Here is a 21,791-nt window from a genome sequence, read left to right on the forward strand (position 1 = left end):
AAGAAGAGTGAGGCAATCTGTTATGTGTGACGTGACTAATTCCTATATCTTTGAATACCGCAGGGTGCACAAGACTTAGTTTCAGCCGCATCTGTAAAATACAGATAAATAATTGAATGAGTGGAGTAAGTATTAGTGAATTATTGTGAGTGTAAGTGAATACATTTTATAAATACTAGGCTTCACCACAAGAAGTAGCATTGGTTTTCCAAGGATGCTCCAGAAAACACGTCGTGTGACTTTTCTCATTCCCCACACACCCCTCATGTTTAAAAACGATTTGGCAGAGTGTGGCTTTAAATAGAAAAGACTGCTCCCTTTGGTATCAGGCAGTATTCTTACTGAACCATCGACTGCTAGAGCTCATCACTCTTTGCATACGAGGCTCATTTTTAGCTGTGGGCAAATTATTAAAAGTCAGGGAGAGCACCTGGAGGCACAGAAATCTAGTTGAATCACAAACCATCTTGCAAAAAGCATGTTTGTGGATCAGCAGTTTTGGCTGCCTTAATGCAATATAATGGTGAGGTAAAGAATAAGTCAGCCAAGGTATTCTGAGGCAGCATTTTGTATAGCAGTGACTACTTTTATAGAAATAAATAAACAAATTAAAACTGCATGTGTATAACGTATGGCTACTATGTGTCTTGCTAAGCATTTCTTAGAGGTGAGGGAATGCACATTCAACCTTCATAAAGCCCGCCATGGTGATGTTTAAAAGTCATTTAAGTATAGTTCAATATGTGGACTAACGGGTAATACTAAATCGATGTCATTAAATACATTTGTAAAGTGGTACTTGTTTCACATAATGGTTGATTGCATTGTTTTGCTGATGATGGCAGTCCTATTTGTGGTTTGTTCAGAGCACTGGCGCGTTCATAAAGAGGCTGGTGCCGAAAGCCCACAGAGTGAAGTATTGATTTCAGTGATGAGCTGATGTGTGTCAGACTCGGATCAGCCTCACCCCTTTAGACCTTTCCTGTGTCTGAATGAAGTTATAGTGAGAGGCAAGAAGAAGGCCTTAAATATAAGTGAAATATAACAGGCTGCCGAAAAAACAGAGTGTTTTACACTGTGGGGAATGATAGTACAGATGATTGTTCAGAGTCCCCTTTTTTGATTGATACGTTTCTTATCGAATAGACAGAGAGACAGGCAGAAAAGAAAACAGGCAGAGATAGATAGATGCTAAGTATCAGTGGCGGTCCGTGCATTTCACGACTGGGCCTTCAGCGATGTCCTACCACTGATCTCAAAAAGAAACTTTTTGAGATCAGTGTGTCCTACACGATGTTAAACTGAGTGAATCCGCCTCCTAATACCATCATTATGACGCCATGGCTCTAGAACCATTATATACAGAAAGGCAGTGAGTACCTTAACATAGTCGAGTACAACAGACTTTATTAATATTTCCGGAGCATTTAAAATCAATACACCCGTATTAACAATACATTAAGAGTAGTAAACTCTCAGTTATATGATCGCTTGGATATTACCGTCACAACTTAAAAATAAAAGGCGATTTTCAGGGATTAGTCTACAAAGTTTTATTAAGTCCACCGAAAGCTTTAACAAGTTTGTCCACTAAACATCGCATTGTCCCACCTGCAAAGCAGTTTCATTAAACTTCCCATCCTCACGATATCCAGTTTTTCTTGAAAGTTCCGTCTTGAAAATGGCGTTGTAATTGTATCAAAAACTGGAATTATCAAGTTGGTGTAAACTAGTTTATATGAGTTGGTTAATGTCGCTAACTATAGACCCATATCTAACCTTCCTTTTTTGTCAAAAATACTTGAAAAACTAGTTGCTAAGCGACTTACTTCTTTTCTACATCAAAATAAAATTGAAGAAACCCTCCAATCCGGTTTTAGGGCCCACCACAGTACTGAAACGGCCTTAGTCAAAGTCTTAAATGACCTACTAATCGCATCTGATCATGGGTGCACCTCAATATTAGTTCTCCTAGACCTTAGTGCTGCTTTCGACACTATAGATCATCTGATCCTGTTACAGAGACTTGAACATCACGTTGGCATCAAAGGTTGTGCCCTATCTTGGTTTAGATCTTACCTCTCTGATCGCCATCAATTTGTTCATGTCCATGAGAAGTCGTCAAATCACACCAGAGTAAGCTACGGTGTCCCACAAGGCTCTGTCCTTGGACCACTGCTTTTTTCCCTCTATATGCTACCCTTAGGTGCTGTCATAAGGAAACATGGCATTAACTTCCATTGCTATGCTGACGACACCCAACTCTACCTATCAATGAAACCTGATGAAATTGTACATCTACCCAAGATAGAAGCTTGCCTCCATGATGTAAAATCTTGGATGACTAGCAACTTCCTGCTCCTCAACTCTGATAAAACTGAGGTTATGCTTGTAGGCCCCGATCAACTGAGAACTACACTATCTACTCATTTACCCTCACTCAATGGCTTCCCAACACCCAACACTAACATCAAAAACCTTGGTGTAACTATCAACCAAGACCTCCTACTTGACTCACACATAAAACAGATCTCAAAGACATCATTTTTTCATTTACGCAATATTGCCAAAATTAGAAAGGTCCTATCCCTCCAAGATGCAGAAAAACTAATCCACGCATTTATTACTTCCCGCCTCGATTATTGTAATGCTCTCCTGTCCGGATGCAGCATCAACACAATAAAGAGCCTCCAACTTATACAGAACGCTGCTGCTCGTACACTCACCAGAACTAAAAAATATGAACACATCTCACCGGTACTCGCTTCTTTGCACTGGCTCCCCGTTAAAAGTAGAATCGACTTCAAAGTACTCCTGCTAACATATAAAGCCCTAAACGATCTGGCTCCAAACTACCTCAAGGAATTAGTCGTCCCCTATTGCCCTCCAAGGCTGCTCCGTTCCCAGAGTGCAGGCCTCCTGGTAATTCCAAGAATATCAAAGACCACAATAGGAGGGAGAGCATTTAGCTACCAAGCCCCTCTCCTCTGGAACAATCTCCCTGCCTCCATCAGAGCTGCAGACACCGTGCCTATATTCAAATCAAGACTTAAGACATTCCTCTTTAGTGCATCATATAGCCAAAAGTAACCGCGCCAACAAACCAATCACCTGCTATACCAGCCACCCAGACATATCCGAACACAAATTCAAATATTACTTGCATTTAGTACCGCAACATCAAATGTGTTTCCTGTTTGCCGAGTGGATGCATGTACGGCCCCGGCAAACAGATCACAACAAAAAACAAATTAAATTACTACCTGTAATTTAGTACCGCAACATCAAATGTGTTTCCTGTTTGCCGAGTGGATGCATGTACGGCCCCGGCAAACAGATCACAACAAAAAAACAAATTAAATTACTACTTGTAATTTAGTACCGCAACATCAAATGTGTTTCCTGTTTGCCGAGTGGATGCATGTACGGCCCCGGCAAACAGATCACAGCAAAAAACAAAATGTTCAATGTTAGTACCGCAACATCAAATGTGTTTCCTGTTTGCCGAGTGGATGCTTGTACGGCCCCGGCAAACAGATCACAACAAAAAACAAAATGTTCAATGCCAGAAAAACTAAACATATCTAAATATTGCAATATGCAACAGGCAAACCGACACACAGGTGACATGTCCCTGGTTGGTGAAATGATTCATCTGTGTGTTTGTTCGTGCTGATTCCCGACTGACAGACCTGCAGACTGATTCGTCATTTCCTGTTTGTTAGATGGATCAGGAGGAGCCTCCTGGGCCTGATCACTCCCCTCCTCAGCCCGCCCCGAATCGCCCCTGCAGACCGGTTCCAGAGCATCACCAGCATCGCCCACGCCGCCCTGCTCCCCATCCTGGGCCCTCAACTCAGTCATCATCCCCTTGACGACTTCTCCCGCTGGATGTGACGACCCCCACCCTGGTCATCGGCAGCTCCATGGTCCGAGATGTCCACACCCCCCCCTTTAACAAGCGGCCCCTGCAAGGTCCACTGCCTCCCCGGAGCCAGGCGTGTTCCAATCGCTGATGGATGTGGAACTTTCCCTCCCCACCCCCACCACTCTGCACGTAGTCTCTCTACCTGGTCTACCTAGAGAAACCCTCGGCCAACCGCACCCACTGCATTGCCGTACACCTACTCTACCCAATACCCTATGCTAGCATTTATGTACAATATACATTATTGCCTCCACCGAAATGTTTCTCTGTCCCTACATCCCCTACCCCTGTAACAATAACCCTATTGCCACAGTAATCTGGTCTTGTCTGTATCATGTATTTACCACCAGATGTACGTACACATATGTCCAGTGACCAAATGCTGGCTGTGTATTGCCCCTGTTGCTTCCTTTCCCCTTCTGCCACACTACCCTTCCCCTTCCCCCCTTCCCCCCGTCCCACCTTCCTGTCTCCACCCAGCCGACCTCAAGCAGATGGGTCCCCCCTTATGTGCCGTGGTTCTGCTCAAGGTTTCTTCCTGCCTAACAGGGAGTTTTTTCTTGCCCCTGTTGCCGTTGTGCATGCACTAAGGGGGTTCAGGCTCTGGGCTCTGTTAAGCGCCGAGAGGCAATTGTATTGTTATTGCGCTATACAAATAAAATTAAATTGAATTGAATTGAATTGAATTGAATTGAATTAATGTAATTATATTTAGTCTTACCAATTCAAACAGCTAGCATAAGCATGTACGTCGTTTTCGCATTAGCCAGCTAAACTGAGCACTGAAGCACTGCACCGGTCTGCCTCAGTATCCAATCAAAGGACGTTTATGTGTCACGTTCAACGCGAGGAAAGAAATCTTCCGGGCCTTCTAGAAGGCCCAGTGTCGCCAACTCGAAATCCGATTGGTTGTCACAACTGTCTGTTTCAGTTCATTCAACTTAAATTAAATGAAACAGCCAGTTGTGATAACCAATCAGATGTACACGGGCCTTCAATGTGAATTATGAAGGCCTCAGGGAAGATTTCTGTTCTCGGGGAAGATTTCACGGAGCGTGGCAACACATGATAGCTGAAATATGATTGGATGAAAGCTCTAACATAAATTAACAACGCTGGAAGTTATGAAATGAAGATAATGGACTATAGGGAATAATTAAATACATATTTATGAAAAGAAAATATTAAAATTAAATGTATTTTATTACATTTATTTTCTGATGATGTTTAGGCCAGCAGAGAAGGCCTTGAAGGCCCTGACGGACCACCATTGCTAAGTATGTGCAACAGTAAAAGTAACAGTATAATAACAATTTCAGTAACACAAGAAAAAGTCCAATAATAAAGGGTGAATGATTATTGCTCAACGAGGCGATGCTGACGATCTCTAAGTCAATGTGGAAAGGCAGTGAGCTGGAGGTTCCATGCATGTGGCCCTCTCTAATTCTGGGCAGAGTGACAAGCACCATTTCTCGAAGGCACTTACCTGCTAGAGAGCATGGTTGGCCCTTAGGACACCTTTGGCCCAGGGAGAGGCAGCTGGCTTTGAATGAGGCAGGCTTCTCCAGTCTGACCTTCTAATTATTTTGCTTCAGGTCCCCCCACAAACACATATACATGCACACAAACACTATAGGAAAGAAGACAGAAAAAATTATCGCATCCTTATATGGGGCGCCAATTGTAACAGACCTGATTTCGTATATAGAATGCATTATGCGCTATGGGACACCGTAATGCCTTTTGTCTACAAAAAATTAGCATTTAGCATTGTGTCCATAAAATATTGAAGAGAGCACATTATTTCCTGCCCAGACAACAAAACTGATGATTCATGTCATTCACTTAATTGGCTGTTGTGCTTTTCATTTTGTAGACATTTCTACTTTTGTGGCATGAAATATACAATGCGCTACAGTATGGCCATTTTGTTTTCTGTGCACACCAGAATGTGCTCTCTTCAATATTTCGTGGACAAGGCTAATGCCTTTGTGTTTTTTTCGTGGACAAAAAGGCATTATGGTTTCATAATAAATGAATGCATTTTGTAGCATATAATGTGTTCTGCATAAAAAAAATCAGGTATGTTGCACTTAGTGCCCCATATCCTTAGTCTTCATGGTAAATGTTTCATTTTTGTTCATACGTTTACATATAAAAATGTACACGGACATACAGTATGTCACCCTTGAATGCGATTCAGTTGTATTAGTCTCATTGGTATTTTCTGCATGTGAGTAAGATTAATCATCCAGAATATGTTTTTCCCTTCTCCCTTTTTAATTACATTAAAGACCTTCTAGCCAGGTCTTGCCACTTGACTGCTTTTTCTTGGTAACGCCTCTGGGCTGCTATTTCAGGCATACAAGATCAGGCTCCTATCATGATTGCAGAGAAACACAAAACTCCATACTGGATGGGCATACCAACCTTAAAAGTTCCTGGTGAGTAACTAATGAGTAACTTCTCAGTGATCACTCAAAGGACACCAAAAGGGACTCATAGTTTTCTACTTTTTAATAACCATAACAGACTGTCAGTTATAATTTAACATTCGTTAGGCAACATCTAGCGACTAAAACAGAGCTCTAAGGGTATGTAAAATCAAACGATGTCTGTTTAAACAGGCTCCCTATAAAGCAAAAGCAGAATCTTTAAAATCGACCATTGAATTAAAACAAATAATGAACTGAAAAAAAATTGATTCATAGATGTGTTATCCACTGGATGTTTGCAAATCATGAATTCTTGGCCCTCTCACTAAACTCCACCCCTTCCACGCCAAACCTGAGACTGACATCAAATAGACTGCCAGCCCACACTGAATAAAGGCAGACATGAATAATAAAAAGAAAAGATTGTCATTGAAAAAGCACATCAGAATAAACAAAAACATCCAAATGAACATAAATAATGACAAATAATGAAAAATGATATGGTACAAAAAGATGAAGTGTATTTGAATGACTGTCTTTTAGTTCAGTGAAACTCTTCAATGCCCAACGTTTAGTTCAACACATGTATTTCTATGCCAATGTTCTATTTTTCACTAAGTAGTAGTAGTATTAGAAGATGTTGTTTTTTTTTCAATGCCAAACTCAAAGTCTCTGTATTAGCCCTATAGTATGCTCCCCATCCACAGTGCAGCAACAGCTCGAAACCGAGGACTGGCTCAACATCAACATTTCTTTGTCTACAATGGCACCTTACTGAATGGAATAAACTGAATTGTACATTTTCTTTACACAGGGCCTGATTTACTAACATGCGACCGCTGCTTAATCTGCGGTCGCACATTAACGCACTGTGTTTTTGCGCATTTTCCGTGGTATTTATCAAACCAGATCTGCGCTGGGCAAACTGTGCTTACTCCGCCCTATATAGGGCCTGATTCACTAACATTGCGACCGCTGCTTAAACTGCGGTCGCACATTAACGCACTGTGTTTTTGCGCATTTTTCGTGGTATTTATTTAGGAAGAGAAAATGAAGGTTCAGCGAAGTGGAGATAGATATATTGGTTCACGTTCGCTCAATCACTGAACGTGATTCAATGTGTGCGCTGCTATATTGTTGTTCTGCCCGCCATCACCTACAGCGATATGTTTAAAGAACACGATTATAAAGAATATGCTATTGGTGGCATTAATGCATAAACTGTCTATTATAACAATATAGATGTGTACATGGCGAGATTAATAATTTCTACAAGGGACATGGGTTCACTACAATATATATGGACGTGGTTGCAATCAATGGTTCATATTACGTTCGGAAAGTTTGCGATTTCAAAAAAAGTCCTGTTTGATGTCTCTAATTTCAGCTGTGGCAGTGGGGAAATGTATTGACCAGTGCGCCGTAGCAATGCGTCGAGTACCTGTGTGAATATTTGGCTGAGTGAAGGCTGAGATATACCAACTGTTGATATAACTGTTTGAAATGATCCGATGCCAATATTTGCAATGTTATCCGGAGTTTAACATGAATGTGACCTCTGGTTGGAGGGTTCGATGTCGTCTCTGATCTGGTTCAGTAATTGAAGTATTGCGTGGCTGGTTAACCTGTACCGTCTAATGATTTGTGGAATCGCTTAACTGAAAAAGTGTTATACTATATTACTATACTATATTATATCTTCGCCTTGCTCTTATAACTTTCGCCATATCAACGTTTTCAGACTCAAAGGAAATGCGCTTCCTGGTTAAGACGTGCTTTTATGAGGCGGATAATTATCCCGCAAATTAGAGACGTGCGCTGGTCAGGCAGTTTAGTAAATACCACGCAATACATCATTAGGCGCACTTATCTTCTCTCCTCCCAAATATTTACGCATGTTTCCACCCACCTTTTCGTGTCCTCCCCGTCCACACCCACAAAGCGTTAATATGCGCTGCGCCCCCTTAGTAAATACCGTTGTATGTTTACGACCGCTATTTTACGCAATCCTGTTAGTAAATCAGGCCCACAGTGTCTTATTATGCTCAGGTTAAAGGTATGTCCGCAATCCTAATCCATTACACAAATCCTTCAGATTACAGAGCCATGAACATATCCAGCCAATCAACACGCTTCAGGAACACGCAAGGGATGAGTGTAATTTGATTGGCTGTTGAGCTGAAATATCAACAACCATTCATCAGAATCATGGACTCTGCCTTTAAGATGAGCAAACATTTCTCCTCCTCTGAATCTTTCATATAGTGAGTCAGAGAGTTAAATTGTCTAAATGCCAGATGTCTCTGATAACATGTGAAACTTTCCATTGACCTTTTAGGTGAGCTTATCGTAAGGCCCCTCACCTTATCTGTGCACAGCTGACTTGCATTCTGCTCTGTTTAATTGATTCTGGCTTCCAACAGCCAAGGCTGTGCTATCCTTTGCCTAACTGATAGTGCTATGGTACGCTTTGATGCATAATGCAATAATGTTTCCACTAGATGAACTGTGGAGCTGTAGAAAAAGGCAGTTTTATGTTTCACCCTTAAATGGTAGAGACATTGCTGGTGTGCACATTTTAGTGAAAACTAAAATGCAATTTTCACTGCTCAATAAAAAACTGGGTATTTAATTATGCTTGAACTAAGAGTCGCTACATTTGAATTCAATGAACATTGTTTATGTTTGGGCTGATCATTTTCTGATGAAAGGTTTTAATGAAAGAAATATGGATCTGTTTGACCACATGTTTAGTTTTTTAAAGAGAAATCTGAATATCTGTTCAACTATGAAATGTAACTGGTATTCGTTCATCTTGATCACTCAGATAACTAACTGTGTCTCTGCATGGAAATGTTCAACTTTGACGTTAGCTATTGTGTTGAAGTTGAGAGGAGCATCACCATTAATACCATGAGTAAACATGGGTGGGTCAGTTGTATGCTCCCACACTTCACACAACGACGTGACGTGCAATGGAATTTGCCTGTTGCCTGTCAAGAAAATTAGGGCCCTTTATTTTTAAGCTATTCTCTTGGTAGGGAATTGCTTTGGGGAAATATACACATGGCATGGCTATGGTGTCTATGAATTATGTCTGTGCCAGGTTTATTCCAGACTCTAAGGACACATGGGGGGTCATCTGTCACCTCTCTGTACCCATAACCCCTCTCTGATGCATCAAACTCAGCTACTAAAACCGGCAGCAAATCTAATACACCTTTCCCCTCCTTTCCTGCATACTGACGTCCGAAACGTTTCAGGTACGGCACTGTTCTTCAAAGGACAAAAGCATCTCGGATTTGTATTCAACAAGGTGTACGAGTGTGCCACTCGCTCTCAAAATCCTGTGAATACTGTTGATAAGATGGAGGACTTAGGACCTTGAGCATTTTTAAGCAGAGCTGGGGACAATAGATAAGGATTCAAAGAAACAGGGTTTTTTGTGCCCCGCAGGGCCAATCACATTTCCTGCATTTCTCGACTGAACACTCAGCGAAGAAAGCAGGCTCATAAAAAAAAAGTCAGCTGAAGCTAGACATATGAAGTGAAATATGGCAGTTTCCAGGCTTTTGAGGTTTTTTCTGTGTAATTGAAAGTGAACTTAGAATTACAGCCCCATTGTCTGATCATGAGTTGGATTTGAGAACAGATGAAAATCCGGTGTAATGTAAAATTTGAAAAGAATCAAGATGTTTCTGAGCAAATGTGACTCATTTACCACATGATGCTGTTGACAGGTTCAGCTGTCTACCTATGAAGCAATGAATTTACACAAGTCTATAAGCAAGTTTAAAAAGAATTCTATTTCAAACAAAAAAGTGGAACTGGATTTTCATATAGAATTTAGTTTTCCATTTATGTATCTGTATATTTGAATGAATTCCTTTGGTAGAAGAAAGTGGTGCAAATGCAAGGGTTATTGCAACATTGTGCTGTCATGGGCAATACAAAATGAAGACATTGTTGCCATTCGCATGTGTGCTCAAGGCGTTTTTTTTTTTTTTAACCCATATAGATGCACAGTGTGTCACGTAGAGCATTAAGACATCTGACAATCACCTTGACACCAAAGTGGTTCTGTAATAAAAACCTTCTCTCTAAAGTCTCAAAAGCACCCTGACTGACAGTCCAAGAGATAGATAGCAAACAGAGCCAAGGCAGTCCAGAGGTAAATATGGCATCTGTCTTGTATAATCCTGACCCTGAGTACTCGCAGGGCCCAGAAGGATCAGCGAAATATTAACCCAAGTCTTGGGGGAGGTCTCTCCCTGCCGAGGGTATGTGCTTGCTCCATAATCCACAGACTGCCGACTGCCACCAACAGCACATTTTAGCTCAGCAGAAAGCCGGAGAATAGAGCAGAAATCCACATCCCAAAAAATGCTGGGATTGACTCCTCCCTCTATTAGTTAATATTTTGTTAAGTAGAGTAGTTAGCTCCAAATCATACAACTTGACATTTTTTTTAAGGGAAAATACAAAGTATGTGGAATTGGCAGGCTTTACAGGATTTCAAGAATTTTGACAATATGAGACAGAGAATCACTGCTTGAATCGGTGCTTAAGTGCCAATGGACTGGTTTGATTCTGCCAGCTTGATGTTATAGTGTCACTGCTCACTATCAATTTGACCATTAGTGTGTATTCCGTTTTGCCGAGGTATTGCTGAGACGAATACTGAAAATCTTACTACACAAATTGATGCCTATGAACTAAGAATGGAACCATTACTGAAATATTTCAAAGTGAGAACGTGGAGCACCACATGCTCGATGGTACACTTGCATCACTTAAAATGAGAAATCCAGTAAATGTAATGGATACAGAAAAAGATAGTGTGAATCCATTGTGAGACAACTTAACAGCCAAATTGCAGGTTCTGGTAATATAATGAGGGGAGAACCACTACACTGCAGTGTGAGTAAACATTGTTTGTAGACCTTAATGTTCTGTGTTCAAAAGTGTACTTCAAAATAGAGTCTTCGTTCTCACAATATAGACTGTTTTAGTTTTTCACATCGCCTGTATGTCTGAATCTCCCTTGGACTCAACAATGCTCTTGTTTGCTCCTTTCTTCATTAGTATCATATGTACGTAGGCCTACACAACATCACACCATCAATGATTCCAGCAGCTTCTTAAACCTCATTCAACAAACAGCTCCTTGTTTCGCCAGAATAACACTCGCACAGCCCGTCTGATGTGTAAATTAGGACGAAGGCATGCTGTTTAACAATATACCAGTGGTGCTTCGCCTCTCTCACCCTCGCGCTAAATGAACGTGAGTAGAAATTCTTCTCGGAGGATAATACATTTTCTTCACACCTCTGTTGGACTCATTAAATAAGAACCTGGCTGTACATCTGGTATCCATGTTGTTCAGATCACAACCCAGCAGTGCTGATCGGAGCCAACCATTCAATGACTCATTTCCTCCAGCTCATGCCATATCTTTATCTTTAGCTCACACACACAGATTACACTGACAAATGATAGCCAAGAGTAGTTTAAGAGTAATTGGAGTGGGAATGCTCAAGTGCCCACCTCCCTCAACAAAAGTGAAAAGTGAAAGAAAATGAAACAGATTCAATTATGAATGCATTTAAGAATAATTAGTCATGTGAGAGCAACGACAATGATACTGACAAATGTACTTCTTGAAAGGTGGTCATCAACAACCTCATATTGTTATTACACATAGTACTACACCATTACATGCTGTATCTGTCACGTCAGCGCTGAACTCTACTCCTGCCACACCCCCTCCTGATTTAACTCACCTGCCTCAGTCATATTCCCAGTCCCCTGATTGCCTGTCACTCCCTCCACAACTCCACCATATAAAACTCATCACTCCCCTCACTCCCCACACACAAACCATACCCGCCATGTCTCACGTTTGATCTGTATCTCATTTCTCATGTGACACAAACGTGACACTGAACCTCAAGGATTTTCACACTCAAAAGCATAGAATAACAATTACAAGTTGAATAGACCTCTGCGAAGAAAAGACTGCTGTGTTCACGCTGTGCGGCTCACTGAGTCTGCATAGCAGCTATAGACTAGTAAACAATGCTTCAATACTCAGCCGGTCAGCACCTTTATCACTGAACAACTCCTTCACTATGGGGCAAACAGACCTGTTTATGTAATGCCACTCAAAAGTAACAATATGCGTTTACATATTGTCTTTGTGTGTGTGTGTGGGCAGTGGGGGTGGTTCATGGATTTCAATCACTGACCTCTTGGATTTCAGTGATGTTAACTTGATCGCGATGCCAGAGAGAGAGAGAGAGAGAGAGAGAGAGAGAGAGAGAGAGAGAGAGAGAGACATTCACGCTTTACCTGGCAGAGTTTGCACTGCACCTTGTTTTTGTTTATTTTTTTAAAGAAGTTCCACACATATCTTTTTGACAGCTATAGTACTCTTTGGCTTTGCATGTTTCTCCTGTTGGTAAAGTATTATCTAATCTCACATAGGGATGGAAATCGAGAACTTTTCTTTTTTAGAACCGGTTCCCAGTGAACCGATTCTTTGGAATTGTCAGCCAAATTCTTTAACGGTTCTGCTAACGGTACTCTGTGCTATTGTGCATGTGCGACCTTTTATAGTTTATTCAGACTGCAGCAAACAAGGCAACTAGGCAGAAGAGTTCTAAAGTTTGGCTGTATTTCACACGACAAACTGCAACTACGCCACTTGTAACGTTTGTAAAAAGTATATTTCGTCGCGGGGAGGAAATACAACAAATATTAATAAGCATTTGAACACACAGCATGGAATTCAATTGCAGGAATGTCATGTGTTCGATGCATGGAAAGGAAGAAAAAAAATCAAGACAACACGATAGTCACATTATGATTATTTGAATATTCGAAAATCTTTACCCATCCCTACTAGCGAGACCCACTAGCGCACCAGCGTTCATCATTCATACTAATCTGTAGGATTTTTCTATTGGCAATGGCGATGTCTACATAGTTTTTCTGCACTTTAATCTAAGGCACTGGTGGTTTTCTGGTGCAAAACACCATGTGGACATGAGGACAGCAAGTACTTCTGATTGTCAAACTGAAACCCTTTTCCCCAGAGGAAACTGAATCAATGTATTAACATTTGAGTCTGTTTTGGTTTTGATACTGAGGTAGGTGTTACAAATACATCATGCAGTGTGTGTGTGTGTGTGTGTGTGTGTGTGTGTGTCTCTATGAGTTTGTGTGTGTGTGTGTGTGTGTACGTGTGTCTCTGTGTGTCTCTCTCTGTGTGTGTGTGTGTGTGTGTGTGTGTGTGTGTGTGTGTGTGTGTGTGTGTGTGTGTGTGTGTGTGTGTGTGTGTGTGTGTGTGTGTGTGTGTGTGTGTGTATGTGTGTGGGTGAGTGTGTGTGTGTCCTGTAGGCAAGGGACTGGTTGAGATGTGAGCCATCTACAAACAGTGCTGCAAAGAGGGCCCCAGGAGCCCAATGAATGCATTACACCAACCCTCTCACCGCCTCTCTAGCCACCCACACATGTGGAGAGAAAATCCTCAGGAGAAGTAAAGTAAAAACAACATCATGCACAGCTGCATCTGGAAACTGCCCACAAATGGTAAGTAGCCAGTGGGATTTCAGTTGTCACTGGTGCATGTTTATGGGCAGTGGCTGCACGCATGGGGCATTGAGAATGCAGAAACTACACTCTACAAAGGACTTCATACCATGCTTTTACATTGATGAGATATGGTAATCATTTTCTTTTCACCATGTTGTCATTCATCTTTGGGCTAGGCTCAGTGATGTCCTTGGGTAACTATTGGGCTGATGTAAGGGATGGCAAGATTTGCTTTCTGTACTGTCGTGTTTTTGGAGACTGGCATGTTTCTTTGCCCAAACTGCAGAGCAAAAAAGTTAAAGTTTGTGCTACAACAACAGTGACAACTGTCAAATCCTGCCAGATACTGAGACAATCTAAATAAAGTTTACTTACATAATAAGATTGGGCAATGCTCTACTTAAACCCTCTGTCACTGGCATAACAATGTTATTAACATGTTATAAGCTATGCTATCTACTGTCATTAGTCATCTAAACATAAAACAGCTTTTTGTTGCAATATATTCAGGGCAGTAAATAGATTATCAGCTGCCATAACAGCCTATTTCATATCGAAATAAACAGTCATAACATCAAACATTATTTTAGCTGTCAATTACTAATAATGGCTGTAAAACACTGGTCTGTGATTGGAAATGAACGACCATAAATCTTATCAGGGAACGTTTAAGTAAAGCTTACCTTTTTTTCTTAGAGAATACTTTATAACCAGCTAGAATGTCAGTTTCAAGAAATCTAATTAGCATGCTATGTTACTAGCAATACATTGTATCCATGTTTTTTTATGGTTCATCAAAACCACAGATTTCTTTTACACATACACACAATTTTTTGACTCATAATTTGGTTTTTAGATATGTTTAGACCTTAACGCTTCAAAATTGAACCTAGTCTGTCTGGTGATGGTGACTGCTAATAATTGTTAGCTATTCAAATATAGACATTTGCATTAGGATTAGCATTAGCACGCTTGTGATACCACTATATCTCCTGCTCCCATCTTTATTAGATTAGCATGTGAAGTTCTTTCTATTGCATTTCTATTCATTTCACTTGATTATTTATTTTTTTGACAATTTGGTGGTAGCTTGAGAAGATCAGTGGCTGCTCCTAGCTCGGCTAATGCATTGTATAGGCCTACCTGAGAAGAGTACCTGTAAGACATGCAAAATAGCTAACCTTGCTGAATCAAAATGTTAGCAGTGCTATAACATTTCACACTATCCAGTTAAATTGGGCTCTGTTTGCCTACAATGGTTGTGCATTGTATTCCCAAAAATACACACCTCATTGCAGATTAAAATTTACATAATATACTTCATCTGGTGTAAAGGTGTATATTCCTCCAAAATGTTCCCCCCTACCCTTAAACCACTTGTAGAAGCTTGCTCTCTGTACAATTCCTGTCATTCTATAAGCCATCACTCTACCCTGCTTATCCATATCTAAGTGGAAGTAACAGAAAACAATATGACTGCTATTTAGAGAACTGAATCATAGTTTTACCTATGTTGTCACGATTTGTCACACATTTTCAATGCATGTGGACCTCTGGGGATGCTAGAGAGAGAGACAGACTTTGCAAGACTTTCTAAAAAAGTAATTGTAACACTGTGCCAAATTGTAAAGCTCTACTTACATATGTAGATGAGTTGTAAGACAAATTAAATCCTGGATCAAAATAACCCAAAGGTAATATGTGTTATCTTTTCTTAGCAAAATAAGAGAGTTAATTTATTTACACTTCTTTTCAGAGTGTGAGAACAGAAGTAAGAATTCAGCAGAATTCAACAGAAGTTAGATTTCAGCAGAAATTAACAGAAGTCAGCCTCCCGTTCATTGAGTACAGTGTTGTTTTGACTGAGTTTCGCATGAAAATATGACAGAACATCCAAGCAAACATTTGCCCCAATGCATCTGTCTCAATGGTCAGCTTTGTGAAGCCTTAGAAAGACAAACACTCAAACAGATACTATAATGCCTATATTTTGCCTAGACCCTTGACCACCTTATTCTCAGACGAATGAAAGCCTATCGTCAGTGCACTGTGGGATTTGCCAACTCCATTGTACCCTACTTTGGACTTGTCTTGGTACCACTTTACAATAAGGCTCCCCTTATAAAGGTTTATAAATGGTTTATAATTAAATTGTAAACACTAATTAGGTAATTAATAAGCCATTATAAACGAGTTATAACACAGTTTTCATACATCGATGCGGGCTCACTATTCGGCAAGATCCCCATCTTGGCAAACCACTGTCTATCCCTTAACAGGCTATACTAGCCCGCTGTACACTCCCTACTATTCTTGTATCTGTTGCTACCAGACCCGTAGGGGGGCTTTGCATGGGAATTGCATGGGGTGCGCACTATGGTCTTATTGTCTTGTCTGTGTTTCCAGAGTTCATGTAGAAAATTAAGAAAAAATATATTTAATTGTGCTTTCTTTGTTAGCAAGGTTTTGATGTCTTGCCTTGGGGGGGGGGGGGGGGGGGGGGGCTCTCAGGGTCTATTCTGCGGGGGGGCCTTACGTGTTTCCATTACGATACTGGTTACTGCCCCACTCCTTTTGGACGTGTTCTCCCTATGTGTATGTGATTTGTGTAGTATCCATCCATCCAAGATCAAGTTACTGTTTACTACTCATTAGTCTTACTAATTAGTTACTAACGTTTATAACTGGCAAAAGGAAGCCTTATTGTAAAGTGTGAAACACATCATCCTTTATTAATGAGTTACTAACATAACTGCCAAAAGGAGCCTTATTGTAAAGTGTGAAACACATCACCATTTAGTAATGAGTTACTAACATTTATAACTGCCAAAAGGGAGCCTTATTGTAAAGTGTGAAACATTCACATTTACCTTATATAGGTTTTTAACATGGAATGGAACGTAAAATGCAACAGATACAAGCAAAAACACAAGCAAAGACACAAGCAACAATAATTTATTCACACAGGTTGAAAATCATCACCCCGCGGTGCAGTGGCTGCGGGGGGATCTCTACGGGTCTGGTAGTAACAGATACAAGAATGGTAGGGAGTGTGCAATGGGCTAGTATAGCCAGTTAAGGGATAGACAGTGGCTTGCCAAGATGGGGATCTTGCCAAAAAGTCATCCCGCATCGATTTATGTTATAATGGCTTATTAATGATCTATAAAGTGTTTACAAACTAATTATAAACCATTTACAAACCTTCATAAGAGAAGCCTTATTGTGAAGTGGTACCCTTGTCTTCATGGATCTAAAACAAGTTTGGTATTAAAAAAATGAAATTAAAAACAGGCATTGACAAAAAAAAACTGAGACACTTAACGCTGTAAGCTTTTTTCAGTACTGTCAGTGCTTTTAAATGTCAACTTACTGTCCCTATTCTTGCGTGGAAACTGTGGGGTTTGATGGGAGGGGCAAAAAATACATGTTTTGCATAGATCCAGTGGATAGCACATCTCTGAACCCTTCTATTGGGTCTGCTGTTGGGTCCTGTATGCTCACCCCTGGTCTCACTGGCCTTGACAGTTTGTTCTTTTTGAATATGTCATCAGAGCACAAAATGACTTTCACTTTCTAATGATACCACTGAATATGATCATGTTACCATGGAAACGTCAGAATCAGACAGAATTCCACTTTGTTCACTGTGTGCAAATTCAAAAATAGAAAAGAAAAGACAAAAGATAAAAGGATTGTCATCTATGTACATGTTAAAGACTCAAGGTAGGTCATTTAACAGAAATTTAAGGAAAGATACATGTTGAAATTCTTGAAAAAGATCAATGACAATTGGGAAGTGCAATATGTGCATTTTCCTGAGAACAGAATTGACTATTACCAGAATTACCAAAATAAAGGACTATGAATTAGTGTGTTGCATCAAACAGACCCAAGGAACAATTTTTAACGCATTAAGTGGATAATGCATTTAATGTATGGACAGAAAAGAGTGTAGTCATTATGTTAAATGCTCTATTTCCTGACTTTAATATTTATAAAGCATATACGTATCTGTAATATGCTTTGTTTCCATTAGTAGTTACACAAACCCTATGTTATCATAGATATTATATAAGGGGTACTGAAACCAGAGATGGTCAAAAATACATCAAAATGTATTTTGATACAAAATACGAAATACCCTTCAAATAAATGTATCAAAATAAAATTCAAAATACTGTTTCCAGAAAATTTAAAAAAATACAAATGCATGTATTTTTAAAATACAGGAAATATTTTTTCTGTATTTTCAGTTTTCTCTCAAATTGGTATAGCAGAACATTCAGGTTTGGGCTATTCAGTGGCGTAACGTAGTTATCACGGGCCCAGTTGCAGGCTATTATGACGGGCCCTTGTCAGTGTTGTAAGGCAGTGGTTCCCAAACATTTGAGTCCCGTATCCTTTTTTTCATGTTTGTAAACGCCGCCACCACGCCCCTGCCCCGCACACATATTCCGCCTATTCCACCTGTCAGTGTAATTGTTTCGCTGAATATAGGTATACATCAGTATTTTTGCCAATGTGACTTGGCTATTCAGACTATTTAGATTGATATAAACATGTCTATGGGCCCTGGCTACGGGGCTATATAATGTAGGCCTACACAATGCTCTGGTGAACCCTGTAAAATAGGAAGAACAATCACAGAATGTCAGTGTAACTAAGCAAAGCTATTAAAAGACAACAACTTGATTGATTTTTTATATATATTTTTTTGCAGGCAGCAGCTGTGTGACTTTCATGTTTTCACAAAACAGGGCTCTCATTGCAATCTCTATGGCTTCCGGGAGGGCTATCCCCACCATGCTTTCGTCATACGTAATTGCGTATAAGGACTTCATACAGCTTTGATCAAGTCACATTCTGTCAAGATGGCTAACGTTCAGTGCAACAACTCGATTCGCTCTTTGAAAGAACCTCCTTTTAGTCAGTGTACAAATGAAGATAAATTGACAAGGATCAAGACAGCTATCTAAGTTTTCGACCTGAGCCCTGTTTTGTGAAAAAAATTGATTTAACATGAGAGTCCATGAGAGAGATCTGGGGTGATTTCCTTTTCGCCCCAAAAAGGGGCGGGGACATAAGAAGCACCACTTTTGGCAAATTGACTGATGCCTGATTAGACAATGAAATTCAGAGGCAGATCAGATGGTCTAGTGGTAGAATCCGACAGAAAAAAATCTCCCTCTGCCTTAAGGCGAGACACGGCAGGTGAAATATCGATTTTTTCATGCCCTGGTCAAATTTGAGATTTTGGGCTAGTTTGCCTCTTTAACTTGTTATCTTTCATACTACCATAAAGAAAACGTCAAAATTACACATTTAAGTGTCTGTTTCACTGCATTTAGTTCAGCCGCGGCATCCATTTTCTCCTAACTTTACCAAGAATTCTCCCTTGAAACACGTTCAGCGTTTCGTCTTTTTACACGACATCTTTCATGTCTGGAATGACTTTAAACCTATGAGCCTCGATCAGAAGGCTGTGTAATCCAAATATGGGCATTTCCTTTCTTTTCAGCAACCAATCCTGACTTTCTGAAGGGATTCATTGGCTGACGGCGCTTTTCTGCTAACGTGATTCGCTCAGTGCCCCACGTGTTGTCTTTAAATGCGGTTTTCTCAAAATGAGTGTTTTTTCATTTTTAGGTACACATTTCTCAGCCTATGTAGAACCTAGGTACACCACACTTCCCAGTTTCACACATAGCATTGTTATGAAGACATCTACAGATGGATTTATTTATAAATTGTTCCTGGCCAGATTTATGGGTCATTTTACCTGGAAATCATGGCGAAAATAGGGTTTTTAAGGCCACGGATAGTATATTTTGATTTCCCAGGTCATAAAAGCAGATATCCTAAAATCCATCTGAGTATTTTTTGTCATTTGATATATGAACAAAATAAAAAAAGAATTTTGGTCCTGGCTTTATCACAGTTTAAGATTCATGTACCTGAAATATATGCAAAAACGTGCATATTTAATGAGATCCAGCCTAATTAGCATAATTAACTATGCAAAATTCAAAAACTTGTAATACATTTTTTTCTTGTAATGATGTATGTAATCAACTGGTAAAGTTTCATGGTGATCCCTTGTATTTAAATTTTTTACCCTATTCACCTGCCATGTCTCGCCTTAACACTAGAGAAAGTATTTTGAGTATTTTAAATACAAAGTTACTCCACTCTAAAGTATTTATTCGATTTTTTTATCGGCCCTGTCAAATATAAATGACAAAATACTCAAAAGTAAATTAACTAGTATTTCAAATACAAGTAATTGAAATACTGCCCATCTCTGACTGAAACAATACAACTCCTACAGAAATACAAAGTATACAACAGCTTGGTACCAAATACCCCTTTGAATTTTTTTTTACTGTTCTGCACATGAGTTACCTCAGCTGGCTTTTCTTTTCTGTGACACCATTGATAACACGTCACGAGACAGTTCTGTGTCACATCTGATCCATGTAGAATATGGCATCATTAGTTCTACTGAGTTATAGCGCTGTGGAGATAAAGTTGTCATGGAGCACAGTGGCGGCCTGTGTTTCGATCCTGCCATGGCTAAGTACCTTATCTACAGAAAGCACCACATTCAATTACTGTCAAAAAAGGCACACTTGTCTTATCTGAATCACATGAAATTGGCTCCCCCCCCCAAGTCCGTCCCACATGCTGGTTTAAACTGGCTCTGAAAAATCAGATTGCTGTTGGAACACTCCCGCTGACATTGTGCATCGCTCCAAACTCACTTGCCTTTTGAAAATGACACTGGAGAACACATTACAATTACAAGACAACTGCAGCGAGTGAGAAAGCACTGAGATATGTTGTGGGTGGAGGGTGCCGGAGGGTGCATTACGTAGGGCCATCCACTGTCATTTTCAGCTCTCTTTCTGCGCTGCACCTACCTGCTTATTGCTATAAGAGAGGAACCTTCTTATTATTCTAAAAGGATGAGTGGTTTTTATGTTCTTATCTTCTTACTTACTTTTATCTACTACAAGCCATGGAAGGATAAAAGCACTGGCTACCTTTCTCACATCAGTGGGCTGTTCACATGCAAAGCCATTGGCGTGAAAACTAATGAATCTTCCCCTGATTTTTCTAATTCACCAAAAGTGAAGTTGTGCTATGAGGTGACATAATTTCCTTGTATCACTGACTTGTACTTACAAACCATTTAGGGGTCAAATGTCAAGGCACCACAAAATACAGCTACAAGCATGGGAAGTAGGATGTTGGACCAATGTCACTTAATTCAAGCTGCATTTCATATCTTTGAAAACAACGGCATGTTGCCATTGATGATTGGTTAAGAGACATTGTGTAATATGTGATAGATGAGGCTTTGTCATGTCACATATTTAGGACACTATTGTAGGTATGATAAGCTGTCACCAATATTCATGTTTCTCAAGACCACCAGTACACCCACTCCACAACATAAACCATCAAATGATATTCATTAAATAAATCATTCTTGTCCATCAGTAAACATCATTTAGTATTGACTATGTGACCTGGGCTGTGTATTTCTTGTCAAGTAGCATGCTGATTGATTCCCTGCCTTGATGGAAATGACATTGTTCCGGAGGAGGCTTTGATTTACTTCATGACATTTGGCCCATTTTTAAACTCTCTCTGCAAGTCTGGTTAAATGGGAGAAGGCCGAATTGTATGCGTTATTGATTGCTATAAATACAAAAGCAGCAGACACACAGATAAAAGACCATAGAGGCTGTCCTGAGGGCTGTACTATGAAGGGAGTTTAACCTACTCTGATAGAACTATCAAGGTTATTAAGGAAAGCCAGGTTG

This window comes from Sprattus sprattus, assembly GCF_963457725.1.
Source record: "Sprattus sprattus genome assembly, chromosome: 13".
In the NCBI taxonomy this organism is placed as follows: Eukaryota; Metazoa; Chordata; class Actinopteri; order Clupeiformes; family Clupeidae; genus Sprattus; species Sprattus sprattus.